At 40.4% G+C, this 14,182-nt stretch overlaps 1 non-coding gene across 1 annotated transcript; it reads right to left on the bottom strand.

Moving 5' to 3' along the window:
* Positions 1-762: 762 nt before the first annotated feature.
* Positions 763-869, bottom strand: LOC112711260 (small nucleolar RNA R71). The gene has a single exon (XR_003157391.1). It is a non-coding gene; the product is annotated as a small nucleolar RNA R71 (small nucleolar RNA).
* Between the last annotated feature and the right edge of the window lie 13,313 nt (positions 870-14,182).

The following is a 14,182-nucleotide window of genomic DNA, read 5'->3' on the forward strand; positions in this document are numbered from 1 at the left end:
TTGTTTCTTCCTCACCCCCTATACCCCCTTTGTTTTCTTTCTTTCTTTATTATTATTTACAATTCTGCTCACTAACCCACTAACTATTTGATAATTTGCACCACTCACACTAAAAATCACTCTAACAAGAATAACCTCTTCATTTTATCTCTTGCTGTGTGTTTTGTTAGTTGTTTGACAGGGAGAAGAGGGGGAGCTTCAACTTCCTTCGATTTAGAACCTGAAAGAACCCTCCGGAGACTAAGGATGGAAGCAAGAGGGAAAGGAGTTGTTGGTGCTGAGGAAGAGGAAGAGTATTTTGAAACCAACATGGAGGAGAACTTGGAAAACAATCATGAAAGAAAAGCTCACAACCATGCTAGAGAAGACCCTGCAAACCATGCTGGGCAAGAAAGGAGAGTTCTAGGCTCCTACATCAATCCAAATCCAGAAAACTGTGGAAGTAACATCCAAAAGCCCACCATACATGCCAACAACTTTGAATTAAAACCCCAGCTAATCACCCTTGTTCAGAACAATTGCTCATTTGGAGGAAGTGCTCAAGAAGATCCCAATCAACATCTAACTACCTTCCTGAGAATTTGTGATACTGTGAAGTCTAATGGAGTCCACCCGGATGTCTATAGGCTACTTTTGTTCCCTTTTTCACTCAGGGACAAAGCATCCAAGTGGCTTGAATCCTTCTCAAAGGAGAGCTTGACAAATTGGGAAGATGTAGTGAACAAGTTTTTAGCAAGATTCTACCCTCCTCAATGAATTAACAGGCTGAGAGCTGAGGTGCAAACCTTCAGGCAACAAGATGGTGAGACTCTCTATGAGGCATGGGAGAGGTTCAAGGACTTAACAAGAAGATGCCCACCAGATATGTTCAATGAATGGATTCAACTTCACATTTTCTATGAAGGTCTTTCTTATGAGTCAAAGAATGCTGTAGACCATTCATCACGAGGCTCTCTAAACAAGAAGAAAACCATTGAAGAAGCCATAGATGTCATTGAAACAGTAGCTGAGAATGACTACTTCTATGCCTCTGAAAGAAGCAATACTCGAGGAGTAATAGAGTTGAACCACATGGATGCATTGCTAGCTCAAAATAAGATGATCACCAAGTAGCTAGCAGATCTTACCAAGAAGGTGGAGGAAAACCAAGTTGCAGCAGTCATCACTTTATCACAGCTCAAGAAGGAGTGAATATAAGAGAAGAAGATGACTGGGAATAAGCCAACTATGTTGGAAACTCACCTAGACAAATCCATGATCCATACTCCAAAACTTACAACTCTGGATGGAGAAATCACCCCAATTTTGGGTGGAGAAATCAACAAGACCAAGGCCAAGACCAGAGACGCCACAACCACAACCCCAACAACAATGTAACTCGCCAGCATCCCTCACAGAGGTCCTATCAACAACTACCTAATCCCAACCCACCATCACTAACCGAGGATAGACTTTCAAAGATTGAGACTCTACTTGAAGACATATGTAGAGAAATCCAAGACAATAAGGTGTTTAAGAAGGAAGTGCGAGCCAATATCAAAAACCAAGGGGAAATATCAAGAGACTGGAGTCTCAAGTAGGGTATCTAACTCAACAAATTCCCAAACCAACTGATGGTTTTCCAAGTGATACAAAGAAGAAGGATACAAGGAATTTCCACATTCCCTGTGCTATAGGAGAAATAATAATTGATAAGGGACTCTATGACTTGGGAGCAAGTATCAACCTAATGCCTCTATCTCTCATGAAAAAGCTTCAAATCAATGAGCTAACACCCACATATGTAATCAACAAATTAGCTGACAAAACTTAAAAATAGGCAATAGGAGTGGTTGAGAATATGTTAGTGAAGGTTGGGAACTACTTCCTCCCCACAGACTTTGTCATCCTGGAAATGGATGAGAATCTTATTCACCACATTGATGACAAGTCATCATATACCCATTTTTCAAGCTAATTTCACTTGTTTTATTAGTCTTTATGCACTTTCTTGCATCCTAAGTAAGTGATTTGGAATGAAAATGCATAACTTCTTTAAATCAAGCAACTACCATTAAATTGATGCTAACTCATGAGGTTTGAGCTAAATTTAATTGATTTTTAATTGATTTATAAGCCTTGTGAATTTAGTGATATTTTGAGTGGTTGTTTTGATTATTTGAAGGTGAAGAAAAGAAGAAAAGAGGAAGCGTGGCTTAAGAAAGCGTGGCCCAAGAGATAAGAAGTGTGGCACATGGAAGGGAGGAAGCAAACATTGCCCTCCACAAGGGCACACTGCCTTCCAGGAGGGCAACATAATGAAACAAGCTTGAGAAGCAACACTGCGCTGCCCTCCTCAAGGGCGGAGCACAAATTGGTGCCATGGATCAAGGAGAGCAAAAACTCTGCCCTGTCCTCCTCAAGAGCAATATCGGGCTCATCAAAAGAATAAATTCAAAGAAAAAGCTCACCAATGCTTGCCACAAGGATCGAACACGGCACCATGAGGAAGCAAGGAACTAGGCCTTACTTTGGTGCCAAGAAAACCAAGGAAAAAAGTAGCGTGTGCATTAATCGAGTTTCGAACACGGAGCTTTAATTTTGGAAACATTGCCCTGCCCTCCGCAAGGGCAGGGCAGCATTGTGTGATGCACGGCCAGCGCACAAGAGTTGGCGCACTAAGGGAGTCTCGGCAGCAACAGCACGCACGCACGGGAAGATCTGGCGCACCAAAAATTTCTGCCCTGCGCAGGGCAGCATCCTGCAGCACCAACATGCACCACACGCATGCACGAGCACCAACACGCACCATTTTCTGCCCTGCCCTCCACAAGGGCAGGGCAGCCTCCTGGAAGCAACTTTTCTTGGGCTAAAAATTTGATTAAAAATCCAATTTAATTCATTTTTTCACCAAATCAAAAGCCCATCCAAATCCCAAGATCCAAGAATAGAAAGTGTATAAATAGGAAATAGTTTGATGTAATTAGGACCTTTTCTTTGGGGCTTTGAATCTTTACTTTTATTTTTGAACTTTTGAACCTTCTCTTGGAGACTTCACTGAGATTTTAGAGAATTGGGGAGGAGAATTAGTCTCTCTTCTTCCTCATTCTTGCTTGAGCATTTTCTACTTTTCTTGTTTGAGTCTTGGGTGTAAAGAATTGAGGAATTTCTGTCTCAATCTCCATTCAAGATCTCTTTAATTCCTCTTCTGCATAATTGAGTTCAATTACATTTCCTTTACTGCTTCTTCTTTAATTTCTTGTTAATTGCTTTGTGAACTTGGATCTGGGAAGGCAATTGAGATCTAGACTTTGCTATCTAGTCTCTGGAGTCCTGAGATCCCATTTTCCTTTTTGGTTCTTCTGTGAACCCCTGCTGCAATTTAATTTCATTTCCTGTTTGAATTCTAGTTACTTCGAATTCATCTTCTGCTTTATTAATTGTTGCAATTAAATTTCCCTGGCTTGAATTCTGAAATCCCATTCCTCAAATCCCTTTTTCCATTCAAGCAATTTATATTTCTTACACTTTAAGTTACTACAATTTACATTTCTTGCACTTTAAGTTTCAGTCATTTAATTTCTTGTTCTTTAAGATTCAGCTCTTTTACTTTCAATTCTCTTTAATTTCTGCAATTCACCCCTCTCCTTTTACACTTTCTGCTATTTACTTACTGTTGGATACAAAATCACTCAACCAATACTTGATTCGCTTGACTAAATCAACCACTAAACTAAAATTGCTCAATCCTTCAATCCCTGTGGGATCGACCTCGCTCCCGTGAGTTTTATTACTTGATGCGACCCGGTACACTTGCCGGTGAGTTTTGTGTTGGATCGTTTTCCACACATCAAGTTTTTGGCGCCGTTGCCGGGGATTGAAATAGATTGACAATGATTAAGTGAAGTGGAGGTCTAGATTAAGCACTTTTTCTTTTCTGTTTCTTTAATTTTGACTAACACACTAACTGTTTGAATTTTTGCTCAAACTAACTAAAACTTCATTCTAGCAATAGATTGAAGTTTCACTGGTTTTCTGGATCTGTGTGTTTATTGTTGTATGTTTGTATGTCAGGTACAGGAAGATCTTCCCCTATTCTCTCTGAAATTGACCAAAGAACTCTTCAAAGAATAAGTAGAGCTGAAAGAGGGAAGAACGTTATTGGAGAGGAAGAATCTGAGGAGGAATTCCAAGAGATGGAAGGAGATCCATCAAATCCCAATCAACCAGAAGGAGGAGCCAACAATAACCCACAACAAAGAAGAGTATTGGCTTCCTACACATTTGCAAATACTAGACACTGTGGGAGTAGCATTCTTACTCCTAATGTCAATGCAAACAACTTTGAACTAAAGCCACAACTCATCACTTTAGTCCAAAATAATTGCTCTTTTGGAGGAGGACCATTGGAGGACCCGAACCAACATTTATCCACTTTCCTGAGGATTTGTGACACTGTCAAAACCAATGGTGTGCCTCCTGACAGCTACAAGTTACTGCTCTTCCCATTCTCTCTCAGGGACAAAGCCACTCAATGGCTAGAAACATTTCCAAAGGAGAGCATCAACACTTGGGATAATTTGGTGAGCAAGTTTCTTGCCAAATTTTATCCCCCTCAAAGGATCATAAGATTGAAGACTGAGGTGCAGACATTTACTCAAATGGAGGCTGAAAATTTATATGAAGCATGGGAAAGATATAAGGCACTGTTGAGGAAATATCCACCAGAGATGTTCACTGAGTGGGACAAGCTGCAGAACTTCTATGAGGGACTTACTCTGAAGGCTCAAGAAGCACTTGATCATTCAGCTGGAGGCTCATTACAACTCATGAAAACTACAGAGGAAGCTCAGAACCTCATTGATATGGTAGCTAACAACCAATATTTCTTTGCTCACCAAAGGCAACGCCAACCATCACAAAGGAGAGGAGTAATGGAGTTGGAAGGAGTGGATTCAATCTTAGCTCAAAACAAAATGATGCAGCAGCAGATTCAGCAACAATTTGAGCAAATGGCCAAAAGAATTAATGGCCTGCAAGTTGCATCAGTGAGTGCCACAAGCCAACCATCAACTACTTGGGGGCAAAATAAAGAAATTCAAGAGGAGCAACAGCAAGAGCAAGTCCAATACATGCACAACCAAAATCCTGGAACAAATGAAGTCCATGGTGATACTTACAACCCCTCTTGGAAAAACCATCCCAACCTCAGATGGGGAGACAACCACAATCAAACTCAGCAGCCATGGCAAAGAAACTCAACTCAAAACAATTGGAAAAACACAAACCACAACAACCAGCCAAACACTAACCAAAACACATACAGAAAACCACAAAACACTTATCCCAACTCTAACCATTATCCACCCAGTAACCACCCAACTAACCAAAACACCTATCATCATCCATCAACACCCCAAAACCAACCAATCTCACAAGACTCTCAGAGGATTACTAATCTAGAGATGCTCATGGAGAAGATGATGAAGAACCAAGAATTGACAACAAAGAACCAAGAAGCCTCTATGAAGATTCTAGAAAGGCAGATTGGGCAAATCGCCAAGCAGATTTCTGTTGAAAAACCATCAAGCTCACTACCAAGTGACACCATTCCTAATCCAAAAGAGGAGTGTAAGGCAATACAATTAAGGAGTGGAAAAATCCTGCTGAAAAATGAAGAAGCCACCAAGAAGTCCAAGGAAAGTGACAAGAAACAAGTTGAAAAAGAGGCATCCAATGATGAAGATGCAACAGCAAGCAAGCACCCTCAGAATCAACCTCAAGAAAAAGAAGATAGACCACAAAATTTAAAGAAGGGAAAGCAGATCATGGAAGAATCAAATCCAAGATAGCAGCAAGTGGAGAAGAGCTTGACACCTCCACTGCCTTATCCCCAAAGGTTCCACAAAGAGGTTAAGGATCAACACTTTTCTAAATTCCTTGAGATTTTCAAGAAGCTAGAGATCAACATACCCTTGGATGAAGCATTGGAGCAAATGCCTCTGTATGCCAAGTTCCTAAAAGAGCTTATTAACAAGAAAAGGAGTTGGATTGAAAAAGAGACTGTGCTGCTCACTGAAGAATGCAGTGCATTAATCAGAAAAGGGCTTCCCCCCAAGCTTGAAGATCCTGGAGGTTTCTTCCTACTTTGCACTATTAGAAGTCTATTCATCAACAAGGGGATGTGTGACTTAGGAGCAAGTATAAATCTAATTCCATCTTCTTTAGTGAAAAAGCTTGGCATAGGAGAGGTGAAACCAATACAGATGTCCTTGGAATTGGTGGACCAATCAGTGGTGTATCCTAAAGGGTTGATTGAAAACCTTTTAGTTAAGGTTGACAAGTTTATCTTTCCTGCAGACTTTGTGATCCTAGATTCAACAGAGAATGAGAATGACTCCATAATACTTGGTCGACCATTTTTGGCCACTGCTAGAGCCATTGTAGATATAGAGCAGGGAGAGCTAACCCTCAGGATGCATGAAGAAAGTATCACCCTGAAAGTATTTCCAGAATCACAAAGTAAAGAAAAAAAAAGCAAGACAAGTAGTGACTTTCTTCCAGGGCAAGCAACCAACAACACAGGAGAACAGAAAAATGAGCAGGTGCAAGAAGGAGAAGGAATTCAAAAAGAAGTCGAGATAATAAACAAACAGGAAGGTATCACAACTCAAGTCACTGTCAAGGGAGAAAGATCAACAAGAAAGAAAAAGATGAAGAACAAGAAGAAGGCTTACAAAGGGTGGAAAAATAAGAAAATCCCAACTGAAGGATTTTCCAAAGGTGACAAGGTGCAATTAGTATATCAACAGCTGGGAACAGAAGATCATTACACTGTCAACCAAGTACTCTCTCTGGAGCATATTGAAATTGAGCATCAAGGCACACAGAGAAAGCTTACAGTGAGAGGGGACAAATTGAGACACCACCAGCATCACCCGCCCTAAAGGGAGTTCAATGTCAAGCTAGTGACAATAAAAGAGCGCTTCATGGGAGGCAACCCATGATTTAAGATTTCTGTCTTTTCTTTTATCCAATAAGCTATGATCACCTGCGCATGATTTTGAACTTTCATATTTGATAAATGCATACAGTATTTTAGAGCATAAGTTAGACTTCTAAGTTTGGTGTACCTTACGGCACACCCAATATTTGCTTTTCTTCAAAAGAGGGGGGACTATTCTTAGAACATATGTGAAATCATTTTGATGAAGCATATGACCAAACACTAAGTTTGGTGTCTGCATATATAACACTGTTCAGCAGATTATTTCCTATTCATGGAATCAAAACCATACAGAAAGGGATCATGCATCATTAATTTTTTTTTGAAATATAAAATACATCAATTGTGAAGAATGATTTGCATCACTAAGCCATCCCCTCAATAAGAGATAAGTTTGGTGTTCACCAACTTTTGGCATCTCTAATTAAGGGACACAATTGATCACAAAAAAAAAAGAAAAAAAGAAATATATAAACAAAACAAAACAACTTTCTTCTTTATTGCAAATCACTTGCCAACGTCTATATTAATGTTCTAAGGCTAGCTGCTTTGGTTTATTTAGGAGGAAGAGATTGCGACAAATGCAAGGAGGGGCCACGGCTAGGCTAGGACAAGCTAAGTGAGGAATGGTCACATGTACCTAGAGAAATGCGCTCCTTGGGAAGCAGAATTTGCATGCATGCATCATCGAACACCTAAATGCATGCAACCAATGAGAAGAGAATCCTCGTCAAAGCCTCAACAAGGCATGCAGACCGTTCAATCCATGAACCTTCTGTATGATCAACTCAATCTCAACCCTTCATAACGAACTCCTTCCTCATTCATTATGGTTTTGTTAGAAAGTTTGAAGAATTTGCCTATAAATAGCCGTTAGCACTAAATGGCTTACACATTCATACAAACCACTTTCACTTGTAAACCATAATCTCCTCTACTCCCGAAACTAAAACCAACAATTCTTTTCTCTTGCACAACAAGACCGAGCATCATCCCAAACACAACACATTCTCCTTTTACTCCCATTTCTCCTTCCTTTTTACCCCAAAGCTAATGGCCTCCTCAAGTTCCAAAAGAAGACTGGGAAAGGAACCAATGGTGACCGAGCCTCCATCATATGACACAAGAAAATTTAGGTCCCAGTTCCATGAAGGAAGATATCATAGATTCATGAAGACAAAGAATGTTATCTATAAGAAGGGCCTTGAGTTGAAGGACGGGGAATACCCCATAATGAGGCAAATCACTAAAGAAAGAAGGTGGGAACTTTTATGTGCTCCTCTCGTTGACATCAGTGCAGTCATGATCAGGGAGTTCTGTGCAAATGCTGTAAAAGAGAACAAAGATAGTGCCCCTTACACAAGTTATGTCAGAGGAGTTGAAGTGGATTTCAGTCCAGCAGCCATCACTAGGGCCCTAAAGTTGAGAACCATAACTTATTCAGAGCCTAGTTATGAGACCAGATTGCAGATGGAAAACAATCCTGATGAGATCTTGCAAGGGTTATGTGTGGAAAATACAGACTGGGAAAGAGATTCAAAAGGAATTCCAAGTCACTTGAGGAGAATAAATCTTACTCATGTGGCCAAGGGATGGTATGAGATAGTAAGGAGGTCTATCTTCCCTACTGGAAACGCCTCTTGGGTCACAATCAAACGAGCACTCTTGACATACTGCATCCTACATGGAGGAGAAGTCAACCTCGCTCAACTCATAGCCGACAGTATTCAAGAGATAGCTAACAGCACAAGTAAATCAAGTGGTCTTGGACATCCAAGTACCATCCTCAGGCTATGCAACAGAGCTAGAGTAATCTTTGAAGATGAGGACACAGAAAAAGTGAAAAAGGGGAAAGGAATCACTAAGAAGAGTATGGAAGGAATGAATGAAGAAGATGATCAAGAGGGGGTGGTAGTTCCTAGACAAAGGAGATCACAAAGAGAGGAAGGACGAAATCAAGCTCATGGTGCCATAGACATGAGCCAGCTACAAAGAACAATTGAAGAACTATCTCAGCAACTCATGCAAGCTCAACAAGACCAAAATCAGGGGTGCCAAGAGCAATATCTAGAGCCCCATCCAGAGTTTAGGGAGCAATATTTGAGGGATAAAGAGGAACAAGAAGCTTGGCAGCGTCAAATGGAGGAGAAGCAAGAGAGATGGCAATAACAAATGATGACTCAGCAGCAAGAATTTCAAGCACAGATTCTTGAAGGACAAAAAGAACAATACAAAGAATTCAAAGAATCATATGATAAACTGTATTTTAATCAAGCTAAAGCAGGGGAATATAGTCACAACCTGTATCAATGGAAGAATATTCATCACACTATGGAAGAAATTAGATATGTGCAAAGAATGGAGAGTGATGAAAACATACAAGCAAGGTTGGAGTATTTGACCCACAATTTGCCAACACTCAACCCACAGATCAAGCCATTTGAGCAATCCCCTGAATTTGAAGCCAAGCAAAAAGTAAGGTCTCATCATTATACGGAGCTAACACTTAATAGATTGGAAGAAGTTGGACTCTCAGGGCTCTTAGATTCTGTCTGGGATAGAAGATGCCCTGGTGAAGAAGTCCGAGACTACTCCAAGCTAGGGAAGAGAAAGAAGAAAAAGGGAGAATCAAGCAGCAGCCACAATCATTAGAAGGTGGCAAAGTTCTTTCATACTTCTTCCTTCAAAGAATAAAGGTTGGACACCAATAGCTTGGACCCTAGGACACATGCCTGTGGTGTTCTTGTACTAGGATATGCTTGGATAAGTAAATTCTGAGGGGTATTTTAAAACCCGGTCACTTAGATCAACTGATTTGGGATGGCCAATTGAAAGTCCACAATAAAGAGCAACCTAGATACAGAACATTTAGTTATCCAAAGAGATGCTAGGCATCAATGATCCTAGGAAGAAATAGTAAGCCATGTGTCTGTGGTGAAAGATGTTGAGTAAAAATAAAGCCAAAGGCTACTACTGCAACATTAGACACCAATCCTCCAAAAGAATAATAAGCTTGTTGAGCAACATAAGAAAAGAAAAGTTAGCAAGGGAGTAATTAAAGAGTAAACCGTATATCAGCAAGTTTAGTAAGCCTTTGAAGAAAAATGTATATTATGTAACAGCAACAATAATTGAGTTATCATTGTCTGCATAAAAACTCCATGAATCAAGTTCTGCTATATGCCTAATAAGGATATGTGTTCTTTTCTTGTTCATTTCATTTTCTCTTAGTTTTGATGCTTGCTTGGGGACAAGCAAGATTTAAGTTTGGTGTTGTGATGACAAGTCATCATATACCCATTTTTCAAGCTAATTTCACTTGTTTTATTAGTCTTTATGCACTTTCTTGCATCCTAAGTAAGTGATTTGGAATGAAAATGCATAACTTCTTTAAATCAAGCAACTACCATTAAATTGATGCTAACTCATGAGGTTTGAGCTAAATTTAATTGATTTTTAATTGATTTATAAGCCTTGTGAATTTAGTGATACTTTGAGTGGTTGTTTTGAATATTTGAAGGTGAAGAAAAGAAGAAAAGAGGAAGCGTGGCTTAAGAAAGCGTGGCCTAAGAGATAAGAAGTGTGGCACATGGAAGGGAGGAAGCAAACATTGCCCTCCACAAGGGCACACTGCCCTCCAGGAGGGCAACATAATGAAACAAGCTTGAGAAGCAACACTGCCCTGCCCTCCTCAAGGGCGGAGCACAAATTGGTGCCATGGATCAAGGAGAGAAAAAACTCTGCCCTGCCCTCCTCAAGAGCAATATCGGGCTCATCAAAGGAATAAATTCAAAGAAAAAGCTCACCAATGCTTGCCACAAGGATCGAACACGGCACCATGAGGAAGCAAGGAACTAGGCCTTACTTTGGTGCCAAGAAAACCAAAGAAAAAAGTAGCGTGTGCATTAACCGAGTTTTGAACGCGGAGCTTCAATTTTAGAAACATTGCCCTGCCCTCCGCAAGGGCAGGGCAGCATTGTGTGATGCACGGCCAGCGCACAAGAGTTGGCGCACCAAGGGAGTCTCGGCAGCAACAGCACGCACGCACGGGTAGATCTGGCGCACCAAAAATTTCTGCCTTGCCCTCCACAAGGGCAGGGCAGCATCCTGCAGCACCAACACGCACCACACGCACGCACGAGCACCAACACGCACCATTTTCTGCCCTACCCTCCACAAGGGCAGGGCAGCCTCCTGGAAGCAACTTTTCTTGGGCTAAAAATTTGATTAAAAATCCAATTTAATTCATTTCTTCACCAAATCAAAAGCCCATCCAAATCCCAAGATCCAAGAATAGAAAGTTTATAAATAGAAAATAGTTTGATGTAATTAGGACCTTTTCTTTGGGGCTTTGAATCTTTACTTTTATTTTTGAACTTTTGAACCTTCTCTTGGAGACTTCACTGAGATTTTAGAGAATTGGGGAGGAGAATTGATCTCTCTTCTTCCTCATTCTTGCTTGAGCATTTTCTACTTTTCTTGTTTGAGTCTTGGGTGTAAAGAATTGAGGAATTTCTGTCTCAATCTCCATTCAAGATCTCTTTAATTCCTCTTCTGCATAATTGAGTTCAATTACATTTCCTTTACTGCTTCTTCTTTAATTTCTTGTTAATTGCTTTGTGAACTTGGATCTGGGAAGGCAATTGAGATCTAGACTTTGCTATCTAGTCTCTGGAGTCCTGATATCCCATTTTCCTTTTTGGTTCTTCTGTGAACCCTGCTGCAATTTAATTTCATTTCCTGTTTGAATTCTAGTTACTTCCAATTCATCTTCTGCTTTATTAATTGTTGCAATTAAATTTCCCTAGCTTGAATTCTGAAATCCTATTCCTCAAATCCCTTTTTCCATTCAAGCAATTTATATTTCTTGCACTTTAAGTTACTGCAATTTACATTTCTTGCACTTTACGTTTCAGTCATTTAATTTCTTGTTCTTTAAGATTCAGCTCTTTTACTTTCAGTTCTCTTTAATTTCTGCAATTTACCCCTCTCCCTTTACACTTTCTGCTATTTACTTACTGTTGGATACAAAATCACTCAACCAATACTTGATTCGCTTGACTAAATCAACCACTAAACTAAAATTGCTCAATCCTTCAATCCCTGTGGGATCAACCTCACTCCCGTGAGTTTTATTACTTGATGCGACCTGGTACACTTGCCGGTGAGTTTTGTGTTGGATCGTTTTCCACACATCACCCATCATTCTGGGAAGGCCATTCTTAGCCACAGCCAGAGCACTTATAGATGTGGAGCAAGAAGAGCTAGTATTGAGAATATATGATGAGCAGCTCACCTTCAAAGTTTTTAAACTCTCACAAGAAGCAGATCATGATAATAAAGAGCTGAAGGAAGAGTCAAACAAGGGAGCTCAAGCACTACCCCTAAGAACTCCTGTGGCTAACAACCAATGTGATCAGAAGGAGCAACAGCCAAGTGTAATCCAAAAGGAACCAGACCCACCAGAGTCATATGAGATAGGCAACAAAACCATTCTTAAAGAGGAAACCATAAGGAACAAATTGACATCAAGGGACAAAAAAAAGGGTCCCAAGGGGATGGAAAAACAAGAAGATCCCTATAGAAGATTTTTCTCCAGGAGATGAAGTGGTCTCTACATACTTTTCATCTATACCACCTCACCTCCCCACTATTCTATCTCAGCTGCCTCCAGTGTACACCATCAATAAAATCTTGTCCTTAGAGCATGTGGAACTTGTCAACAAGGCCAATGGAAATAGATTCACTGCAAGGGGGGAAGATTTTAAGCACTACCAACCACCTTGACAAGGACCAAACATCAAGCTAATGACACTAAAGAAGCGCTTCATGGGAGGCAACCCATGTTCTATACCCTCTCTCTTTAATCTCTAATAGTAGTAATAAAGAAAATTTCATGGATTTTTAAATCAATTTTGACAACCAATATAAGACCCCTTACATGCAGCATATAGTACATGATAAGTTTGGTGTTCAAGGCACACCAAGAGGGCTTGAACACACTTCATGATGAGAGATTATTTCCGAATCTTGTTGCACCATATGATCACAAACAAGTTTGGTGCACCAACGTTGCATGCATGGACAATTTAGTGGTTGATTGATTTACATTCATAAAAAGCATTTAGTATTTAAAAACAAAAGAAAAAGATTTTTTTTCTAGTAGCTAGTTCACACCTTAAGTCTTCCCACCAAAATTCTCAATTAACCGTTTGCATTCCTTTTTTGTCTAGTATAGGAAATCAAAAAGGACATTGATGGTACTTGATAGGACAATCAAGGAAGGGAGATTCGGCCACTATACCAAGGAACTTATACACTTGTCTCCGAGGGGAGTATCTTGGAAAGTGTTGCCATGCAACATTGGGAGTTGGAGAAGCCTTGGAGACCAAACCAAAACCCTCATAAAAGGGGTGATCCTCGTGCTCATCTAATGATAAACCCCAACCGTCTGTCACTAAACCAACACCATCAATCCACACCTCTCAAACACCCATCACTCTTCTATATAAATGATCCTCATTTTGCACCATCTCCGTGCACTTCTTGATCTCATTCATCTCCCTTCCCTTTTTTTGAACACACACATTTCATCCTCCACTAAAAGTTCCATACACACCCTTTGGCCACGTATTGTGAGCCGCAACCATACCAACCATCATGGCTTCATCCAACTCTAAAAGGAGAAGAGGGAAGGAACCCATGGAGCAGCCTCCTTCTGATGCCTTGAGATTCAAGACTACCTTCCATGATCTTCAATATGAATGGATCAAAAACAAGAAAATCTTGCCAGAATTGACATTCCAGTTCAACGAGGATGAATGCCCTAAGATCAGGGAGAAGATTGCACAGAGGGGCTGGCAAAAGCTCACCAACCCAGAGACAAAGATAAATGCAAACCTCATCAAAGAGTTCTATGCAAATACGGTCTGAGAAGATAGCACTAGGGCTCCCACTTTCAAAAGTTATGTAAGAGGAACGGAGGTGGACTTCAGCCCCAATGCTATAACAAGGACTCTTCAACTGAAATCACCACATTTTAATGAGCTTAGCTATCAGGTAAGAATAAGTAATGCTCCCGAGGAAGATGAACTTGAAGAAATTGTGAATGATATGTGTGTCATTGGGTCTGATTGGGAAAGATACTCGGACAAGAGACCAAGGTTCATTAGGAGAGGAGACCTTGTCCCAGAAGCC

This window comes from Arachis hypogaea, chromosome 1 (genome assembly GCF_003086295.3).
Source record: "Arachis hypogaea cultivar Tifrunner chromosome 1, arahy.Tifrunner.gnm2.J5K5, whole genome shotgun sequence".
Taxonomy (NCBI): domain Eukaryota; kingdom Viridiplantae; phylum Streptophyta; class Magnoliopsida; order Fabales; family Fabaceae; genus Arachis; species Arachis hypogaea.